This window comes from Cnephaeus nilssonii (assembly GCF_951640355.1).
Source record: "Cnephaeus nilssonii genome assembly, chromosome: 2".
In the NCBI taxonomy this organism is placed as follows: domain Eukaryota; kingdom Metazoa; phylum Chordata; class Mammalia; order Chiroptera; family Vespertilionidae; genus Cnephaeus; species Cnephaeus nilssonii.
The window spans coordinates 50,552,914-50,572,991 of record NC_137073.1 but is presented as its reverse complement, the minus strand read 5'-3'; the positions used below and the strand labels follow the sequence as shown (position 1 = coordinate 50,572,991).

The 20,078-nt window shown below is 38.8% G+C and overlaps 1 protein-coding gene across 1 annotated transcript in view; it reads left to right on the top strand.

Moving 5' to 3' along the window:
- The window catches only part of CAMK4 (calcium/calmodulin dependent protein kinase IV), a 140,598-nt gene that overhangs the window by 48,101 nt on the left and 72,419 nt on the right, over nucleotides 1-20,078 (top strand). The gene's annotated exons all lie outside the window — the stretch shown is intronic.

Sequence of the window (20,078 nt, the reverse complement as noted above, 5' to 3'; positions counted from 1 at the left end):
ACATCAGGTTTTAAGGCAACCCACCAAAGGCCCTGTCTGTAGCACCCATGTTTCTTTCCCTCCATCGTGCTGTCTTCTTATAATTAAAATGTATGCAGATGATCAAGAACTTGGTAAAGAAAATGAGCTCTCCAAAATTGTAAATACAACTTTTTCTATAGGAAAGCCAACTATTCTGTTAAAAATCCAGGCTGACTGACCTAGATCTTCACACGGAAGGTTTGCTGAGACACGTGCAGCCATGTAAATCTCTGCGAAGTGGGTTATTTAAACAGATGGTAACTGTGACACAGTGAGCTCTACATGCAAATTGGCAGAGACCAGAACCAGAAAGGAAGCAAGCTAGAGAGGAAACATTATCTCACTGTGAACCTTGGAGCATTTTAATTAAAACACAGAACAAAATTCAGAGTGCTGGGATATACCTCTTCAGAATAGTAATGGAGTATCAGTATTGGTTATACTGTTGCTATGATACCAATAGTTGGGAGGGCTGAGGAGTTTTTAGAATCTCCTTTAGATTTTACTAACTTTGTGGATGTGATTTGGCCCTGCCTTTTATATGCACACAAATAAAATCTAGAAGTAAGTCATGTGTGGGCAGTGTCTCTGCTGTGGTGTTAACGTTGGTGTAAAGTAAAGTTGTAGAGAAGTTTTGTTTTGTTGTATGTTTTTATAACAGCATTCTGTGGCCAAGGTGCTAGTTTGGCAAGTGTCAGGAGACTATTACGACAGAGGCATGAGCGACTTCCAGATTCATGGATCTGGAAATCTAAAAATTCCTGACATGGGAGACAGTTCTGTGGTCTTTTCTGGTGGCCTACCCTAAAGCCTGCTACTCCAGTCCTGTCAATAATTTTTATAGACTCCTAGTTTTCTGTCTTTGCTTTTTAGCTTAAAAGAGCCAGAATAATTTTTTTTTGCCTGCAACCCAGACCTGATTGATAGAGTACATACATAAAATACAGCTTTTTCCAGCTGCATTCCCCTCCCCCAAATCTGTGCTAAGTTTTTAATGAGTTCTGTTTTCATGCTGACTTGTAAAGTACACATCTTGCCTCATTCATCATTCTCTAAAAGGAAGAGGAGAATAACATTTTAGGAGAAAGGGGCTAAGCTTACCTATACATATAAAAGGCTAAGCAACCGTCTGACTGTCCGACTGGCTGGTAAGTATGACGTACACTGACCACCAGGGGCAGACGCTCAATGCAGGAGCTGCTGAGCTGAGGTGACTTGGCAGAGGTGGTTCTCGGGTGACACACCCCAGAACCAGAGAGGAAGGAGGCCGATTCCTCACGGGCTGCACAATTCCACCTTCGGCAGTGGGTTATGTTGTTGCTGGGGCACCATTGGCCCCGAATCTGGTTTACTGCCGAGCTGCCATGACTGCAGACACCCTTCGAGCTGTGGCACCGCCCCAGGTGTGGCCAGCTGGGGAGGCACCACCGGAGATTGGCTCCTGGGTGTGTCTGGCATGTCTAGCCCAGTCCCGCCCCACCGGCCACCTTCTAATTAATTTTCTTTCGATGTGCATGAATCCGTGCACCTGGCCTCTAGTTCATTAAATAACTCAGAGAAACCATTTTGGAAAATGAGATGGTTATCAAAAGAGATAAGGATAAAACACTTTGAGAAGTGAAGTTCATAAGGGTTTTAAGGCATATTTACAACTTACATGCATTAAGATAGAAGATGAAAGAATGGCTGCTTCTCTCAAAGAGCTCTTATCTAAAATTGACAAGAAATTTCCTGGAATTAGGGCAATGAAGTTCAGTTTTATTGCATGTTTTCTTCATTGCATCAGAGTCAAGGGACAAGGCAAATACAGGACTGTTTGGTTTATACTACTGGACGCCTCTGATAGAAAAATGTATAATCAAGTTCATACTTGATTACTTTATCTGGCATTTAAAATACAAGTGTGTGCTTAATACCTTTATTTGTTGTTTTTTAAATCTTTTTTTCAATTACATTTGACATACAATATTATATTAGTTTCACCCAGTGATTAAACCTTATATAACTTACTAAGTGATCATCCCGATTAATCTTGTACCCATCTGACACCATACATAGTTATTAGAATACTATGTTCCCTATGCTGTATTTCACATCCCCATGATTATTCTGTAACAACCAATTTGTACTTCTTAACCCCCTCACCTTTTTTACCCATCCCCCCAATTCCCCTCCCATCTGGCAACCATCAAAATGTTCTCTGTATCTATGAGTCTGTTTCTGATCTGAGGGGGAGCTGAGGCGAGCAAACCTCAGAGGAGTTGAAGGCTTTGGTGAGCTGGTTAAATATGCCATACTCCATAAATGCCTCAAATACAATGGAAACTGGCAGGATGTTCTAGTTTCTCCCCCAGCAAATTCTCAGTTAACCTGAGCTCCTGGAGAAGGCAGAGACCTCCCCATTTCTCTGTCTGTCTCTTTTTATTCCTGCCCACCTCCAGGCATGTGAGGTGGCCTGTAGAACAAATCACAACACACAGTAGGGTGACTGGGAGTAAGCGCTGAAAAGGGACCATATGAAAGCACAGGCCTTAGTTCCCACATCCTAGCCAAGAGTAGAATTGGGCGCTAAACAGTGTCCCACAGGTCCTGGAAGGTGAGGCATTTGGGGGGACTCTTGGGATAATTCCTTGTGGAGACCTGTCCCCTCCCCCCAATGATAACTGGCACACAATCTCTCCCTTTAGTCGTCAGCATGTTGGACAAGTTAAGCAAAGCCCATAAGACTTTAAAGCAGGGTGCTATGCCCTGATTGTATCTCAGGAGTGTGGACTTGGTCACAGTATCTCCACATTTACCATCGGAACCAGGAGGATTGGTGGGCCGTCGGCATACACAGGCCGACTTCATTAGGCATAACCATTGTCTGTGAGTTTCAGTTTTATATCCCACATATGAGTGAACTCATATGGTTCTTAGCTTTTTCTGATGGACTTACTTGGCTTAGCCTAATGTTCTCAAGGTGCATCTGTGTTTTTGCAAAGGGCAGTATTTCACCTTTTCATAGGGCTTGAGATGTGTCTTGAGAGCACAGGCAGGGTTTAGACAGATGAAGAGAGTGAGAAATGTACATAGGGACAGAGAGTGGGCACATAGCACAGAGGCAGGAGAGATGAAGACTGGAGACCAGAGCACAGGCCCCTCAGAGGCCTGTGAGTGAGGGGACAGGGTAGGGAAACAGAGACCCTCCATGGGTCCCCTATGCCAGGCTCTCTCCCCATGTACCCTTTCCCTCCATGGAGAGTCCCTTATCCCCTCTGCCCTGACTACTCATGAAGACTCACCTTCACAATCTTTGTCCCAAATACAGTTAATATTTGATCAATAGCACATCAAGATCCATATAATGGAAAGTCTTCTTTTAATATGATTTCAACACTTTTGTAATCATGAATCTGCAAATCTATTTCTTAGTGAATAGTATACAATAATCCAATTTTATAATAGTGAAGCCTATTAATAATTAGAAACTATTGCTCTCTTTCAATGTAATTACAAGAATGTAAATTGCTTTATATTCTTCTGGTAAATATATAATATTGCTCATTTGCCCCATAATACACATTTTACATTTCAAAAAAATTGCTTTATTATTGACCAATAAATTGAATAGTGCCTTTAATTCAGAAAAGGGACAAACATCTCATCATTTTTTTCAGGAGATTTTTGTATTTTGATAACTTTCAAAATCTGTAGATAAAAATTTACAGAAGCTAATGGATTAATTAGTTCTTATGAATACTATAATGATATATTCTAATATAACTTTGTTTCATTTCTGTTCTGAATATGAATGAAAACCATTAAGATAATCAAATAAGTACCTTGATAATATGTTTAAGTTACTATTTCCATCTTCAGAATTAACAATATAAGATGAGGAAAGTTGACATTTACTAATCTGTGATATATTATTGTGTTTACAATGAACCAGAAACAATTATACACAACTGAATGAGGTTTCTCAATCTTGGTATTTTGATGAAGCAATATCAATTTAGATGACAAAGTGTCATTTCTGAAATGGATTTGATATGAAAGATATTTATGTCAAAGATACAAGAACACAGTAGTGAATGATATGACAAATGGATAACATACATAGCTCCACACAGCAATTTCTGTTTAAGACCCTTAGTTTGCTGATAAACATTTTATCTTGTTTATTGCTGGATCTGCTGGGAAATTCTTTCATACTTTATTTGAAATGAATATGCATTTGGGTGACCTTTTGGACAGAGTTCTTTAAGAAAAAAACCTGTTAATTGAAAGGTTTTATTTCCTCCTTAAAATTGGTAAGGCAGGGAAAGGTCACTGCTTGCACATATAATTAGAAACTTTTGCTAGCATTAGCTTTTCAGTTGATTAGGGAGAGAAATAGTGAGTTACTTTAATTTAACATACTACTTGCCTTGTGCAATTTAATGACTATTGATTTGTTCAGATTAATTTGAAATATTAACATTGTGGGTGGTGAACAGAGCAGGGGCACCCATGTATTAAAGAGCTTTTTTCTATCTGACTAGGTTAGTCTTCAGTAGGGATTCTTTTATCAGCTACAATAAGGGGGAAAAAAGAAGGAAATGAAAATTAATTTAGCTCTATTTCTGTGCTTGGCATTGTGCTGAGCCTTTCTCAGAAGATATCTCATGTAATCCTCATTACAACCTCGGTTTTTGAGGATGGTGATCTCCATTTGTGACATATAAAGAAAGTCTAAACCTCATTTTTACCTCTTTTCCTATAATTCTCAAACTCACTAATTCTTTTCCCCCAAGTGCAGAGGAGGACCTAAATAAATATTAGCTTGCGGGGGAGGGGGGGGGAAAGGATTTTCTGTTTGGCAATGTTTAGACAAATTCTAGTATACTTTGTTGAAAAGGCTCAGTTTTTTTCCGATCTGCAGCCAGTGGCAGCTTCTTCTGCTAAATAATTTGGATTACTACCTGAATGACTGCAAAGGGCTGCAATGCCATAGCCAGAATCCTTTTTGTCTGCGTAAGTTACACATGCTTTACTGCTTTCTCCAGGAAGCAGATCAGTGGTCTGGGTTTAAAGTTAAAGAGGGCTCAAAAAAGCTTACCATTTTGCTTGGCTCATTAGGCAGTAATTAGATGCCATTTCTAATTAATGTAGGCAGCAGAATAGACCACTACATTTTAGCCATTAAAGATTGCATTTTAGGCTAACTCAAATTATTTCATGGCCCTAACCAAACATTGCCAATAATAAAGAGAAGTTTGGCATCCTCCCAAGGGACTCCCAATGATTTCTAATCACACCAACACCCTGGTTTGTGGCCCAATACTCTGACTCCTTTTCCCAACCTCCCTTGGCCATTCCCACTTCATAGGGATGGGGCAGGAGGTAGCACCAGTTCCTCAGGGAAGATAAAGCATCCGCTCAGTTTCTTTTCCGTGACCAGCCTTTTTCAGTTTCAGGTCGGGGTTCTTTGTGATCACTACTGTCCCACTTAACTGTGCTCAACCATTGAGTCCCACCCCACAGACATTTTCGCAGGGGACCCAACCTGACATTTGGGAACACGCATTGAGTTGTAGCCTCCTTCCCCTTCACTTTTCCTTTGAAGATTAGGGCACCGATTTGGCTTTTTCTTTGAACTCAGAGCCTCTGATAGAAGTTGAGTGTTTGATCTTCCTCCGGCTCTGAGGGCTAGACCCTTAGCTCTACATGGATGCTGAGGGAGGAGCATGAAGATGCACAGAGAAGGTTCTTACACAGTCATAGATAGCGCCATGTTCAACTGGAGAGCTCTATTCTTTGTTTAAATTACTTACTTTAAAAGGTAGTTTCCTTAAGACTACATTATAGTTATATTATTACAAGAAAAAAAGAGTTTGGAGCCTGTAGTGTATCTTGATCCTTTACTGGCATTGATAAATCATGGGAAAGGGGATTCTATAATGTTAATTGATATTATATTTTCAAGGATAGGAATAGTATTATTCTAATATTGCATAGCTATCTAAATGTTCCTTGGAAGGCTGAGTGAGAACAAAGATCAGAACAAAAAGTGGAGACATTTTTCCTCCACAGTAAAAATGGAATTGTTTTTTGTAATTGCATCCTGACATGTTTTGTGGCTTGAGAATCAAGAACATACAGGAATGTATTTTGACATTTCTAGCTGGTTTAAGTTTGTTTCCTTTGCCTTTGACTCAAAAGCAAAATGTAAGAAAATTGCTGATGAGACATTTAAAAAGAAAAAAAAAACCTCACCACAGGATAGGAAATTCTGCCAAAATGATACAAGAGCTCAGAAGTGAGGAGACCTCAGGCTTCCCTCTTTATAAACTCTGATACCAGCAGGCAGGAATAAGAAGTGCCTATTAATGCATTTGATAAGCTAATATGCTAGGAGAATTTCTACCCAGAAACTAGGGAGGCTTGTGAAACTGGGGGCAGAATGACGCAAGGACTTGGACGTGCCAGAAAATGAACATAAAATTTAAGAGTTACATTGCAGCAGTTCAAGTTAGTTTCAAGTCATCCTTTGTGTTCAGGCAGATCTATATAATGGGCTCTTCTTTCAAGGGGTATATTACTGCTAACTCTCCAAAGTCCACAATTAGTGTGAAATCATGGTAAAGCCTATTGTTTTAAGAAAGAATTTGGGTCTTCATAGGGAAATAAGCAATACTCATTGTTTCAGGCTTGGTCTTCAGGAGGTGTTCTATAATATTTATTAATTAAACTTCAAAAAAATCAGTGCATTAACCAATAAGTTTAAAACACAAACTTATATATTTCTAAGTGATTTGGAGTCTACAAAGCATTTGAACTTATGTGATCCTTACAGTGAGCATGAGAGGTATAAGGCACTTTGAGGGTCAAGGAGGTGAAATGATTTGCCTCTGGTCAGGAGTAGCTTCATGAGCAAGTGACCTGTCAGCACACAGGTTTCTGTGCTCTGAAGAGCTCGGCACTTGATTTGATGCTTTGTTATTGACATTTTGAAGTTACTAATAATTTTTGAACAAGGTGCCCTGTATTGTCTGAATGCAGAACACATTATCTTTTTCAAATAGGTCCAGAATCCTAAAACAATGGCGTAATATGTTAAAAAGCATTAGAAGTATTGAAAAAATATCTTATGGTAGAGTATATGAAGACAGGTTGCTGAGAAAGAAGGGCAGGTTTGTATTCTATGCAGGGAGAGCTGCAGCACTGATTCATGTTAATCCCTTCAAACCCCAGCTTTCCATTATGGCAAGATGATAATTATAAATAGCAATGGTTGGTTTATAAGTATATTAATTTAGTAATTGCATTAGGTGGAAGTACATTATTTATTTACTATACAAAATGGTTTAGTAAGTAATAGCCACAAAAAAGTGATAAAGATGTCCATATTTGAGTTTAAAATTGGCAAAGTATATATATGGCTAGCTGAATTCATAACTCCTATCACCCACATTGCTGGGAAGTATCCCTGTGCCAGGCCTAGAAGTTGTCAGATAGTAAGAGCCCAAATATGGTTCCTGTTCTCTGGGATGAGTAAGCGAGGTTTATTGAATACTGTGTGTGGAGTGTAAGACTCTATTGGGTTGATTGCCTTACATAACTGTGAGTAACAGTTATTTTATTCCCTCCTGAACTTGATTATCTAAGGGGAAAGGCGAAGAAGACATTATTATGTTTTGGGGGCAGGACCAACGAACTGGAAATGCCAAGTTCTGCTATCAGTCAGAAAAAATTTAATCCAGACATCACTGTCCAGAAGAGCAGCATCACTTCTAATGATAAGATTGACTCAAACAATCTGGCATTAATGAAAGAAACATATGGTATTATTAAAGAGAGAAGTGGCTGTGGCGTTAGTGGAAACAAATACAAATATCTGAAAATAAATCCTATATAATAAAAAGCTAATATGCAAATCTGATCAGTGGAACGACCGGTCTCTATGATGCACAATGACCACCAGGAGGCAGATGCTCAACGCAGGAGCTGGCCCCTGGTGGTCAGTGTGCTCCCACAGGGGGAGCGCTGCTCAGCCAGAAGCTGGGCTCATGGCTGGCGAGTGCAGTGGTGGTGGCGGGAGCCTCTCCTGCCTCCGCAACAGCCCTAAGGATGTCCAACTGACAGGCCTAAGCCATCAGTCGGACATCCCCCAAGGGCTCCCAGACTGTGAGAGGGCACAGGCTGGGCTGAGGGACTCCCACCCCCGAGTGCACGAATTTCATGTACTGGGCCTCTAGTATGACAATAATATAGGTAACACTTGAAATCCTAAACGGATTAGAAACAATTTGAATTTATCAGTTTTATCATGACAGATACTGTTGATAAGGATGGGAAATAGTAACAAGGTGTAAATGCCTGCATTTTTATTTTTCTTCTTTTATCATAATAATTTCCTTCTTTCCTTGCATCCTTCCTCCCTTCCTTTCCTCTGCCTCTGCCTCTCTCCATTTTTTCCTTCCATTCTTGCATACAGGATTTAAGGCATTATTATGATAGAAATAATAAAGACTAGAAAGTTATTCATTCAATTTTTAAAAATTCTCTAAGTTGATATTGCAGGTCTATAATATGAAAGGCACTAGCTGGTCACAGGTTTTTATTATTAAGCCACATACATGTAATGATATAATACAAAGCAGTGTGTGATAAGTTCTGTAATGGTGGGGATCTAGAAGATTAATTCATCAATTGAGAAAGTATTAAGGTTTCATGATGTTTCCATATAGACAGCGATGAAAGACTATGTGTCTTAATAAGAAATCTTAAAACATGGAACAGAGATTTCCATCTCAGCTCTGCCTCTTATAAATTATCTTTTTGAACAAGAACATTACCTTCCCAAACTGTAGATTCTTTATCAACGATGAATCATAATATGTACCTTGCCTCTTTGCTGGACTGTTGTGATTATCATATCAGATTATTCAATTATAAAATATCTCTTGAATTCCAACTATATATGCCAGGCTCTGTGCTAGGCACCAGGGGACATAGATCAATGGGATCTTAATTCAAGGAGTTCACAGTCTGTCTAAAAATCTGCAGACTCTGAAGCTTACAGAGGCCATGCCTGAATTATAAGTGAGTGAAAAGGCATTAAAGACCAAGGGGGCTGATGGGTTTTCTGACACATGGTAGAAAATACATCATATCTTGATGAGGCAGCCTTTGCCATAGATTTAGCTGGTTGTGGTATCCAGGAAGGCTAATACAATGTTTCTAGCTTTAGTGTTCTTAAAATGTGAGGTGTCTCTGTTTTTAATGTTGACACCTAATTACAAAAATTGTCTAGACATTTTGTAGGCAAAATGCATCTGTGAAGGGTGAAATTAACTTATGAGATGTCATAATCTCAATGGCATTAGCTCTGGTCTAAACAGGCATGCATGTGAATAAACCACAAAGCAGATATTAGGTGCAGATGTGGGTCAAGCTAGCTTCAAATGACTCCAGGATGGAATGAAAAGGATGTGGTATGTGTGCCACGGGAGGTATCCAATAAGATGTGATGACCAAGCTGAATTAAAGAATGACTAAAATCTTGTTAAGCAGAAAATTTGAAGAGGTGATTTAAAGAAAAAGGGCAGGATGCTCAAAGACTGAGTGAATTTGGTGTTGCTATGTATAAGAGGGAGGGCACGAGGAGGTGAGACAAAAAACAAAAAAGGCAAAATGGTAAATGGTCTCACATGAAAAGCTAAGGGATCTGGACCCGTTCACTCTCATGGGGATAGTGACCACAGGGGAGACACATGGTCAAATTTCTACTCTAGGAATATGGTTCTACTAGTAGAATGGAGGAGGATTGAAGGGGAGTGAGATAAGGCCTATTTAAGAGACTGTGGCAGTAGGAATGGGAATTATGAAGAGATTTAAATTGATTGGTAACTGACAAAGCATCCTATTCATGTGTGATACTATTTATATTTTAATTGATATTAAAATGCAAAATCTTCCACATTTTTAACATCTCTGCAATCAGAATGCATCCTTCAGTTTATGGGACGTGGTTGTTAAATGGGGGCAGGTTTTCTTTCAGTGATCATAGCATAATGATGCCTCTTCAAGTTGATGGCATCTTTGATACAGTGAAATGGAATAATAATCGTGGTCTTTTAACCACTAAACTGAATTTGAAAACAGAGAAGTGGAGGGAGTTCTACAAATGATAATCCCACCTACCTTTCTGGAAGGGAGCCTTTAAGACATTTCTCTGCTTTGATGACCAGCTGTCCCTAGTTCCTAAGAGTACTAATTGGATCAGGGGAGGCACCTGTGTATACCACAGGAGATGGGAGGTGTGTGAATGGGGAGAGGTGGGAAGGGGCCACAGGCCCTCTCTAAAGGACAGTTGCTATTTGTGTTGTGCCAACTGCTGCTGGACACGAATTAAAAATGAGTGTTGCCAGATTCAAGAGATGATGGAAATATACAATTTTTAATAAAATGTCTCAATATTTAAATGTTGGCAACACATCCAACATTTTAAATAACCCTGTGCAGGCCAAACAAAACCTATCTGTGTGCTCGGTAAGCTACCAGCCTTGTCTCTCTGCTAAGCCTCTTGTTGAAGGAGTGATCATACTGATTTCTAATCCTTTCAGTTTCATAATATTAAATGCTAAATGTCGCTGAATGCCAGTGACAAGACTGTAAGTCTCATCTGGGAAGATGAAATCTTCCTTGTCTGTGTCAGCCATCTGGTACAGCTCTCAGCCACATGAATCCTTTAGAAGCAGCAGTGGGGGCAGTCTCAAGGCCTGTGATCTAAAATGGGTTAGTTATTTTGTCCTAAAATATGTCTGTCTGACCATCTATTGAACAGGAAAAATTCTTGGGCATAGTGTTTTGAAATAATAAAATTACATCTCATGCCTCAAAATTCCTTTCTTCTCCAGAAACAATAACAAAAGCTGTTGGTGTTTTAAAAGCGGCCTGGAATGCCAAAGGAGGATTTCTTAATTCAGCTCTTGTAGATTTATCATTTGCTAATCGCCTGCAATCACAAACATTGTCAACATTTGTAATGTACTATTGATAAATGCATAAAGCATAAACATAGTATTTTTCTCTTTTGCACATTAATGTCTGATTCAAACTCGATACGGTGATAAAAATTAAGACTGTAAGGGAGGAGTTCTGCTCTGCCAATGATGGAATGGCAGGTACTGTAGCTGACCTTCTTCCATATGTGACTTGGACATACTGCATGAGACAGTTGTCTTTTGTAACTGAACGATTGGCAGTAAAGGGCTGTGATTCCTGAGAGAAGGGAAAAAGGGAAACACACGGTCAGTACCACATTCACCTTGGCTTTCTAACTGGGACAAGTATGGGGCTTTATGAAGCTAGGCAGGAGCAGTTGGGAAGGAGCTCTGAGCTAACAAATATATGGGAGGGGAGACAGGCATATATTGTTGGAAGACACTGGATCTATGGCCAAGGATTGAGAGACTTCACTGAGCATCTCAGATATTTAGTTGAGATCTCCAAAAGATCACTTAAGAGTAAAGATCATACCCTAGAGAAGGACCATGACATAGGACCAAGAACATAACTCAAATAGATCTGCTGTAACTTTATCTGCTGTAACAACAAATAAAACCAAACTGAACAGGATCAAATAGATTTGTCAACAATTTAACTGCCTGCCACTGAAAGCCAACTCTCTTTGAAAGAAAATAATATAATTCAAACTTCCTAGTATGTACCATTTTACAATTTTGATCACACAATAAAAAAAAAAGGTACCAGACATTCAAAGAAGCACGAAATTGGACCCTTAATCAAGGGGGGAAAAACAACAGTCAATAAAATTGACTTGGAGATAACCCAGATGTTGGAATGAACAGATGAAGAGTGTGAAACAAATATGGTAAATTTATTCAAGAACATGAAGCAAAATATGGGCATAGTGAGTAAACATATGGGGCATCTCAGCACAGAAATAGAAACTATTAAAAAGAGCCTAATGGAAACTTTAGAACTGAAAAGTACTTACATGAAATTAAAAATTCATAAGCGTAAGACTGGATTGGAGGCTGCAGAAGAAAAGGTCAGTGAACTTGAAGATAAATCAATAGAAATTACCTAACTTGAAGAATAGAAAGAAAAACAACTGGTAAAAATGAACAAAACCTCAAAAACTTTTGGGAAAATACCAAGTAGGCTACTCTACATGTATTGTGTGTTCCAGAGGGAGAGGAGAGAAAGAATTAAACCAAAAAAAATTTTTTAAGAGATAATAGGCAAACATTTTCAAAATTTGGTAAAGAATATTGCAGATCCAAAAAGCTCATTGAGCAGCAATCATAATAAATTAAAAGAAAACAAAACATTGGTATGTGGTCAAAAGACAGAAACTAAAGAGAAAGAAAACATCTTTAAAGCAACCGAAGAAGATATGAGATATACAGGATACAATGATATGAATAACTAATACCTCATCAGAAAGAAGTGGAGGTCAGACACACTGGAATAATACCTTTAAAGTTGTGTGAAAAAAACTGTCAGCCAGAATTCTATATCAGGTAAAAATATGTCTCAAAACTGAGAGTAAAATAAAGACATTAAAAAAAATACATACATTTTTATTGATTTCAGAGAGGGAGTGGGAGAGAGAGATAGAAACATCAATGATGAGAGAGAATCATTGATCAGCTGCCTCCTGCACATCCCTCCACTGGGGATCGAGCACGCAGTCCAGGCATGTGCCCTGACCCGGAATGGAATTGTGACCTCCTGGTTCATGGGTTGATGCTCAACCACTGAACCACACTGGCCGAACAAATAAAGACATTTAAAAATAAATGGAACAACTCCAAGTAGGAGGACATGATATATATATAACCCTGATACATGCATGTGAATAAACCACAAAGCAGATATTAGGTGCAGAGGTGGACCAAGCTAGCTTCAAATGACTCCAGGATGGAATGAAAAGGATGTGGTATGTGTGCCACTGGAGGTATCCAATAAGATGTGATGACCAAGCTGAATTAAAGAATGACTACAATCTTGTTAAGCAGAAAATTTGAAGAGGTGATTTAAAGAAAAAGGGCAGGATGCTCAAAATAGGGTGCTTGCCCACACCCATGCAGGATTCAGCAAGAAAGTGACCCAGTGAAGGGGAGGGTAGTTATGGACAGAGTCTGAACCCAAACTTATTAAAACCTTGGGCTGGAACGCTTCTTAAAATCTGGAGTTCAATATCATTCCTCAACATGATATTTTTGAGATTTACTTTAAGACTGTAATATTTAACTTCCTTGGAAAAACTCCAGGTCTAGCCGAAACCGGTTTGGCTCAATGGATAGAGCGTCTGCCTGCGGACTGAAAGGTCCCAGGTTCGATTCCGGTCAAGGGCATGTACCTTGGTTGCGGGCACATCCCCAGTGGGGGGTGTGCAGGAGGCAGCTGGTTGATGTTTCTCTCTCATCGATGTTTCTAGCTCTCTGTCCCTCTCCCTTCCTCTCTGTAAAAAAAATCAATAAAAATATATTAAAAAAAAAAAGAAAAACTCCAGGTCTAATAACAACTTTTTAAAATCTAAAGGTTAGCCACTCATTCTTCGAGTTGTAGATTGAAAATGCCAAATCAGTAATTAAGTCTTATCAGCAGTTTTCCTCCAGTTCTTTATTTGCTTAAGGTTCCAATTTCTCTTGTCTTTGGTGACCAAAGAACATTTTGAAACAAGTATTGAAGAGCATTGAGGAGTTACAGGCTGACAGAGCTGGAGGATGAAACAATGAAAAACTGTCACTGGAATGGGGCAAAGTGTGTACTGACATTAAACACTTAGAGACTGACTAGTTCAGGCTCCTGTTCCTGAATATGACTTTACTTTCACCCCCAAGAAGAATTAATTGTGAGGTTATAACCAGTCTTCTTTAATAATTCATCTAATTAAAAATCAATGAAAAGAGTAGGCTTGTTAAACAATAGCAAGTCAATCATGTAGAAGCAATATAATATGTAGTATTGCACACATTATCTTTTCAACAGATGATTGACAGTTCTTATAAATCACAGTTTTGCTTTTAAACCTTTTCATAATGAGCATTAGGAGGCTCTTTCCTGCAAGCACATATACACATTGAAAATAAAAACATCAAACATCAAATGCAAAAACAAACAAAAAGTAATAAATGCATTAAAAATTAAAAAAATGATTAATATTTTGATATAAATATATTCTTTAACCAAGCACCTACAACATTAGAAAATGACAACAAGATTCTTTGGGTTCATTTCAGGACCCCTCTCATTAAAAAAAAAGTGAAACTCTTCAATAACTTATACTGCCTGATACCCTCAGCAAAGATAGTTTTACATGGCTATGAAGCATATCATTGCAGAAATACAGTGGGAGCAAAGAAACAGTAGTCAGCAGAGTCTCTAAGAGAATTTGTATCTGAAATTCCCTAAAACAGTGATGTGAGTTCAGACTTCTGACTTCCTGCTTCCATTTCGAATCAGAATTGATCTCTACCTGGCCCTTTGAATGCATTCAGATATCCATCTCTCAGCTGGTGGGTAGACAGTTACAGGTCAATGTACTTGGATTTCTTTTGCAGGAAAAAATAAAATTGAACCAATCTCTCCTTAAAACAAAAAAGGAGAGCAAAGGGGAGAATAAAGGAGTGAGACTATGAAAAAATAAAATAAAAAACATGTTTTATAAAAGAGATGAAAAAAATTTTGATAGTTGTTCTTTAAATATTGAGTGGGAGGAACGTGTAAAGATAAACTGTAGGTTAAAAAGCCCCCTTTTTTTGTACTAAGTAGCCCTAAATGAGTAGCAAAAGACTATACTTGAAATGTCTCTAGGCAAATAAATATATATGGAGCTTTTTCCATACATCCATAAGTTTGGCCAAGTACCAACATCAAATGCTTCTTAATAGCTTAACAGGGGCTATAATGTGTGTGCATATAATGTCCTTTCTATATATAAAAGCCTAAACGACCTTTCAACAGTTCTACTGGTAGCTATGATGTGCACTGACCACCAGGGGGCAGATGCTCAATGCACAGGCATGGAAACATGGAACAGAGGGAAGGGGGAGGGAGGAAGGTGGGAAGAGATTAACCAAAGGTCTTATATGCATACTAGAGGCCCGGTGCACGAATCTGTGCACCAGTGGGGTCCCTTGGCCTGGCCTGCGGGGACCAGGCCGAAACCAGCAGTCTGGCATCCCCCAAGAGGTCCCGGATTGTGAGAGGGCACAGGCCAGGCCGAGGGACCCCACCAGTGCACAAAGCTGTGCACCAGGACTCTAGTATATAATAAAAGCCCAGTGACTGAAACGGCAGAACAACCAGAACGACCAGAGACCAGAAGGACTTCCGCCCCTCGCCCCGGCTGGCCCTGCCCCCCAGTGGGGACCCCCACCCTGATAGAGGGTGTGGCTGGCCTGCAAACCCTTGATCCAGCAGCCCCTTGTCCTGGCTGGCCCTGCCCCCCAGTGGGGACCCCCACCCTGATCCGGGGCTCCCATCAGGGCAGGTCGGCCAGCCCTCACCTGTGCACCGGTCCTCTATCCTATATAATCCTATATAATAAAAGGGTAATATGCAAATTGACACTAATAACGGAACAACCAGAATGATCACTGGACCAGTCACTATGAGGTGCACTGACCACCTCTCGGTCTCTTTCCCAAGCCGGCAGGCTCTGATCATCTGATGGCAAACGGGGAACCAGGGTGGGTGGTGGTGGGGGGTGGGGCCAGCGCAGGCAGCCAGGGAAGATGGTCCTGATTGCAGGCCAGGCCTAGGGACTGTACCTGCACATGAATTTCATGCGCCGGGCCTCTAGTATACATATAAAATAGCATATACATCACATTACGGTTATCATGTACACATGATAAAGTAGGTTTGACTACATTTTCTTTGTTCTCTGATATGAAACAGGGTAGTCTACATTTAGAGCTTTTTGCCTTTAACTTTTTTTTAAATAACCAACCATATTAGACAAGACTAGAGCTAAAAAATTATTTTTCCAAGATTTCTGTTAAACAAAAGCAATTTGAAAGTAGAAGTCAGGTTCTGATTCCCAAGGAGTATTGATTTTCTTTCTCATCAAATGATAGCAGAATAATTTCTAGTTTCTGTATTTCTTGGCCTTTTTGTTAAAGAATATGTTAAAAATGAATAGACATGAGCAGTGAAGCATTTTTTTTTCAGTTGAATAACTCTGAATATAATATCCTCTAATCTCTGATCTTTTTTCTGCCTTTGGATCTCAGGAAATTTTATGTTTATTCTCTCTTCATATCACCTATTTTGAAGCAAGAATACAGCATTATAACAAAATGTTATTTCTATATTAAAAATTAACTTACTGTGCACAATAATTTTTATTTTTATATAAACATATTAAATTTATATAAAATTTATATATTTCTGAAATTACATTTATACACATTATAATAATCATTTAATTTTAGCAAAGAATATAAACTATATTTGGGGAAAATTACTGAAATATTATTTTACATAAATTTATATGAGCTGTTCTATTCTTTTTGTTGTTAATCCTCACCTGAGGATATTTTTCCATTGATTTTTAGGGAGAGAAGAAAAGAGAGGGAAAGACATAGAGAAACATCGATGTGAGAGAAACAAATCAATTGGTTGCCTCCTGCATGCATCCTGACCAGGGCTCAGGGCATGCGGGGGAGGAGTCTGCAACCAAGGTACATGCCTTTGACCTGAGTCAAACCCGGGAAAAAATAAAATTGAGACTGCAGGCCAACACTTTATCCACTGAGCCAAACTGGTTAGGACTGTCCTATTCTTTTAACTTAATATTTCCACACTTTAAAAAGTTATTTCTAAAATTGTATCTATGTGAGGTGATAGATGTTAACTAACATTATTACTATTGTGGCAATCATTTTACAGTATTCATATATCAAGTCATTATCTTGTATAGCTTACACTTTCACAATGTTATATGTTAATTATATTGCAATAAAGCTGGAAAAAATTACAAGGTCTGTAACATTAATAAGTCTATTACTTAGCAAAATAAAATAGGACTTTCTTAATAGATTCCTCACGTACAAAAAAAGTTAATTCTAACATACTTGTGTCCGGAGGTTGATCAATCAAGGGTGTATTTTGTTGAAAAAGTTTTCTTAAAGCTTTGCTAAGATAACGGTTTGTATACTGAAATTATTGATAAGTTAATGTGAAGAGTCATACAACTTATAGCCTTTTGAACATAGTTTCTTTCACTTAGGGTGTTAATTTAGAGAATCACCCAAGCTGTTATGTGTACCCTCATTCATTTCTTTTTATTTCTGGGTAGTCTTTCACTATATAGATGTATCACATACTGTCAATCCATTTCTCAGTTGAGGGATATTGGAGTTGTTTGCAGTTCTGGGGGTTTACTAATAAGCTGCTATAAAGATTCATGTTCAAGTTTGTGAGTGAACATAGCTTTCATCTCACTTGGGTAAATACCTGGGAGTGAACGGATGGATCATATAGTATTCTTTTTTAAAAATCTTTATTGTTGAAAGTTTTACATAGGTCCTCATTCTTCCCCCATTAGCCTTTTCCAGCCCACTCTGGTTCCCGCCCCCCACCCACCCTCACTACCCCATCATCTGTGTCCACAGGTTATGCATATATGCATACAAGTTCATTGGTTGATCTCTTCCCACCCACCCTCCAAAAACTGCCAAGCTGTTTTCCAAAGTGGCCCTATCATTTTGCACTTCCACCAGCCATGTATGAGAGTTTCATTGTTTCTGCATCCTTGCCAGCCCATGATATTGTCTCTCTTTCTATAAGGTGTCTAATTGTGGAGAGCAGCTACAGTGTTTGGACAGGTTCAAGCCTCGGACTAAAGAGAGGGCACAGTCCTCTCATGACCACGTGCAAGTCCCAGCTTGGAGGGCAGAGCCCTCCCAGCGCAATTATAGCCAACAGCTGTAGTTGTAAACCTATGGTCCGAACACGTGGTCCCACCTGCCTGAGTGATGTGGGCTTGATAGAGTTCAGGTGCATGTAGTTGAGTAGGATCAAAACCCACGAGAATGTTGTAAACATCTTGACCACGCCCTTACTTTGCCTCGTGGCATCTGGCTATAAAATAAAGACACGGCTTGTAGTCAGTGGCGCTGTCACTAGCTCTCCATCAGAGCGGACAGCATCCCACTGAGACCCAGCTTTCATTCTCTTGTCTATCTTTTCTAAATCCTTCACCACCCCCACTCAGGCTCACTGAACCTGGCTGAGCTGGCTCGGCACATAAGGTGCCTTGGGGCTGAGTATGCCATGGCCGTGCCGGCTCGCCACATCAAATAAGTAAGTAGTTGTATCTTATTATGGTTTTAATTTGCATCTCCTTCATGACTAATGATACTGAGCATCTTTCCTTGTGCTTATTTTCCATCCAGATATTTGCTTTGGTGAAGTATATGTTTAAATATCTTACCCATATTTTAAATGCATTGTTTGTTTTCTTATTATTGGGCCTCAAGGATTTTTATAATTCTAAATACAAGTCCTTTGTTAGGCATGTGATTTGTATATACTTTTCTCCCTGCCTGTGACTTTCAAATAAAAGTATTCTTATTTTAAATGAAGTCCTATTTATTCTTCCATGCACTGTACTTTTGTTTGTTTTTTATAAGAAAGCATTAAATATTTAAGGCTACACAATTTTCTCCTTTCTTTTTAAAAAAAGTTTTAGAGTTCTAGGTTTTACATTTATATTTGTGATCCGTTTTAAGTACTTTTTGTATAGTATGAGGTGTATGTAAAGATTTGTTTTTTTGTTTTGTTTTGTTTTGTTGCATATGGGTATATGTCTAGTAGTTCTAGCACTATTTATAGTTGGAAAGACTGTCCTTTCTTCACTAAATTACTTTTTCACCTTTGTCAGAAACCAATGGGCCATATATATGTGTAAGATGATTTTTGGATTTTTCTTTTTGTTCCATTTGTCTCCATGTTTATTATTCCCCCAATACCACTCTTTTGATTACTGTAGCTTTATAGTAAATCTGGGAATCAAGTACGTGAATCCTCTAACTTTGAAGAGAATGTGTATTCTGCTGTTTTTATGTGGAGTTCTCTCCAATTGCCAATTAGGTTAATTTAGTCGAAAGTACTGTTCATGTCTTCTACATCTTTAGGGACAATTTGTCTACTTTTTTCTTTTTATTGATTGTTAACCATGTGCTTTGAAGTCTCCAACTATATTAGTGGATTTTTTTATTTCTCCTTTTGGTTCTATCAGTGTTTGCTTCATGCAGTTTGAAGTGCTATTGTTAGGTGTATACACAATTATATTTGTTATGTCATCTTGGGGAATTGACCCCTTTATGATTAAGTAATATCTCTCTCTATCTTTGTTCTGAAGTCTAGTTAACCTAATATTAGTATAGCTATCGCTGATTTATTTTCATAGTGTTTGCATGGTATCTCTTTCCTATCATTTTACTTTTAACCTACTTGTACCTTTCTATTTCTTTATTTAAACTTTATTTTTATTGTTGACATTATTACAGATGTCTCCATCTCTCCTCCTCTGCTCCTGTCCCCCACTTTCCTCTGGCCATCACCACACTGTTTTCTGTGTCCATGGTTTATGCATATATGTTCTTTGGCTAGTCCCTTCACCTTTCATTCAGTCCCCCCATTCCTCCCCTATGACAGCTGTCAGTCTGTTCCATGTATCCAGGACTCTGGTTCTATTTTGTTCATCAGTTTATTTTGCTCGTTAGATTCTACATGGTTTTCTATACACAGCATATAGTTTGGTCTTGATTTTTCAATACAATCTAGACTTTTTTTTTTTTTTGCAAATGGAAATGAAAATAAAAAGCAGGGGTACTGGTTCATAGGTTGACGCTCAACCACTGAGCTACACCGACTGGGCTCCTTCAAGCTTTTTTCCCCTATATATCTTTGACCATTTTAAATAGTATTTCCTCCTGAACATTTCACACAACTCTTTTTGTGAGGGCCTGTGAAATAAATGGTAGCAGTATTCACCAACACAAAGGAGCCAGGATCTCTGTAGGACTAACACTGGCTCTAGG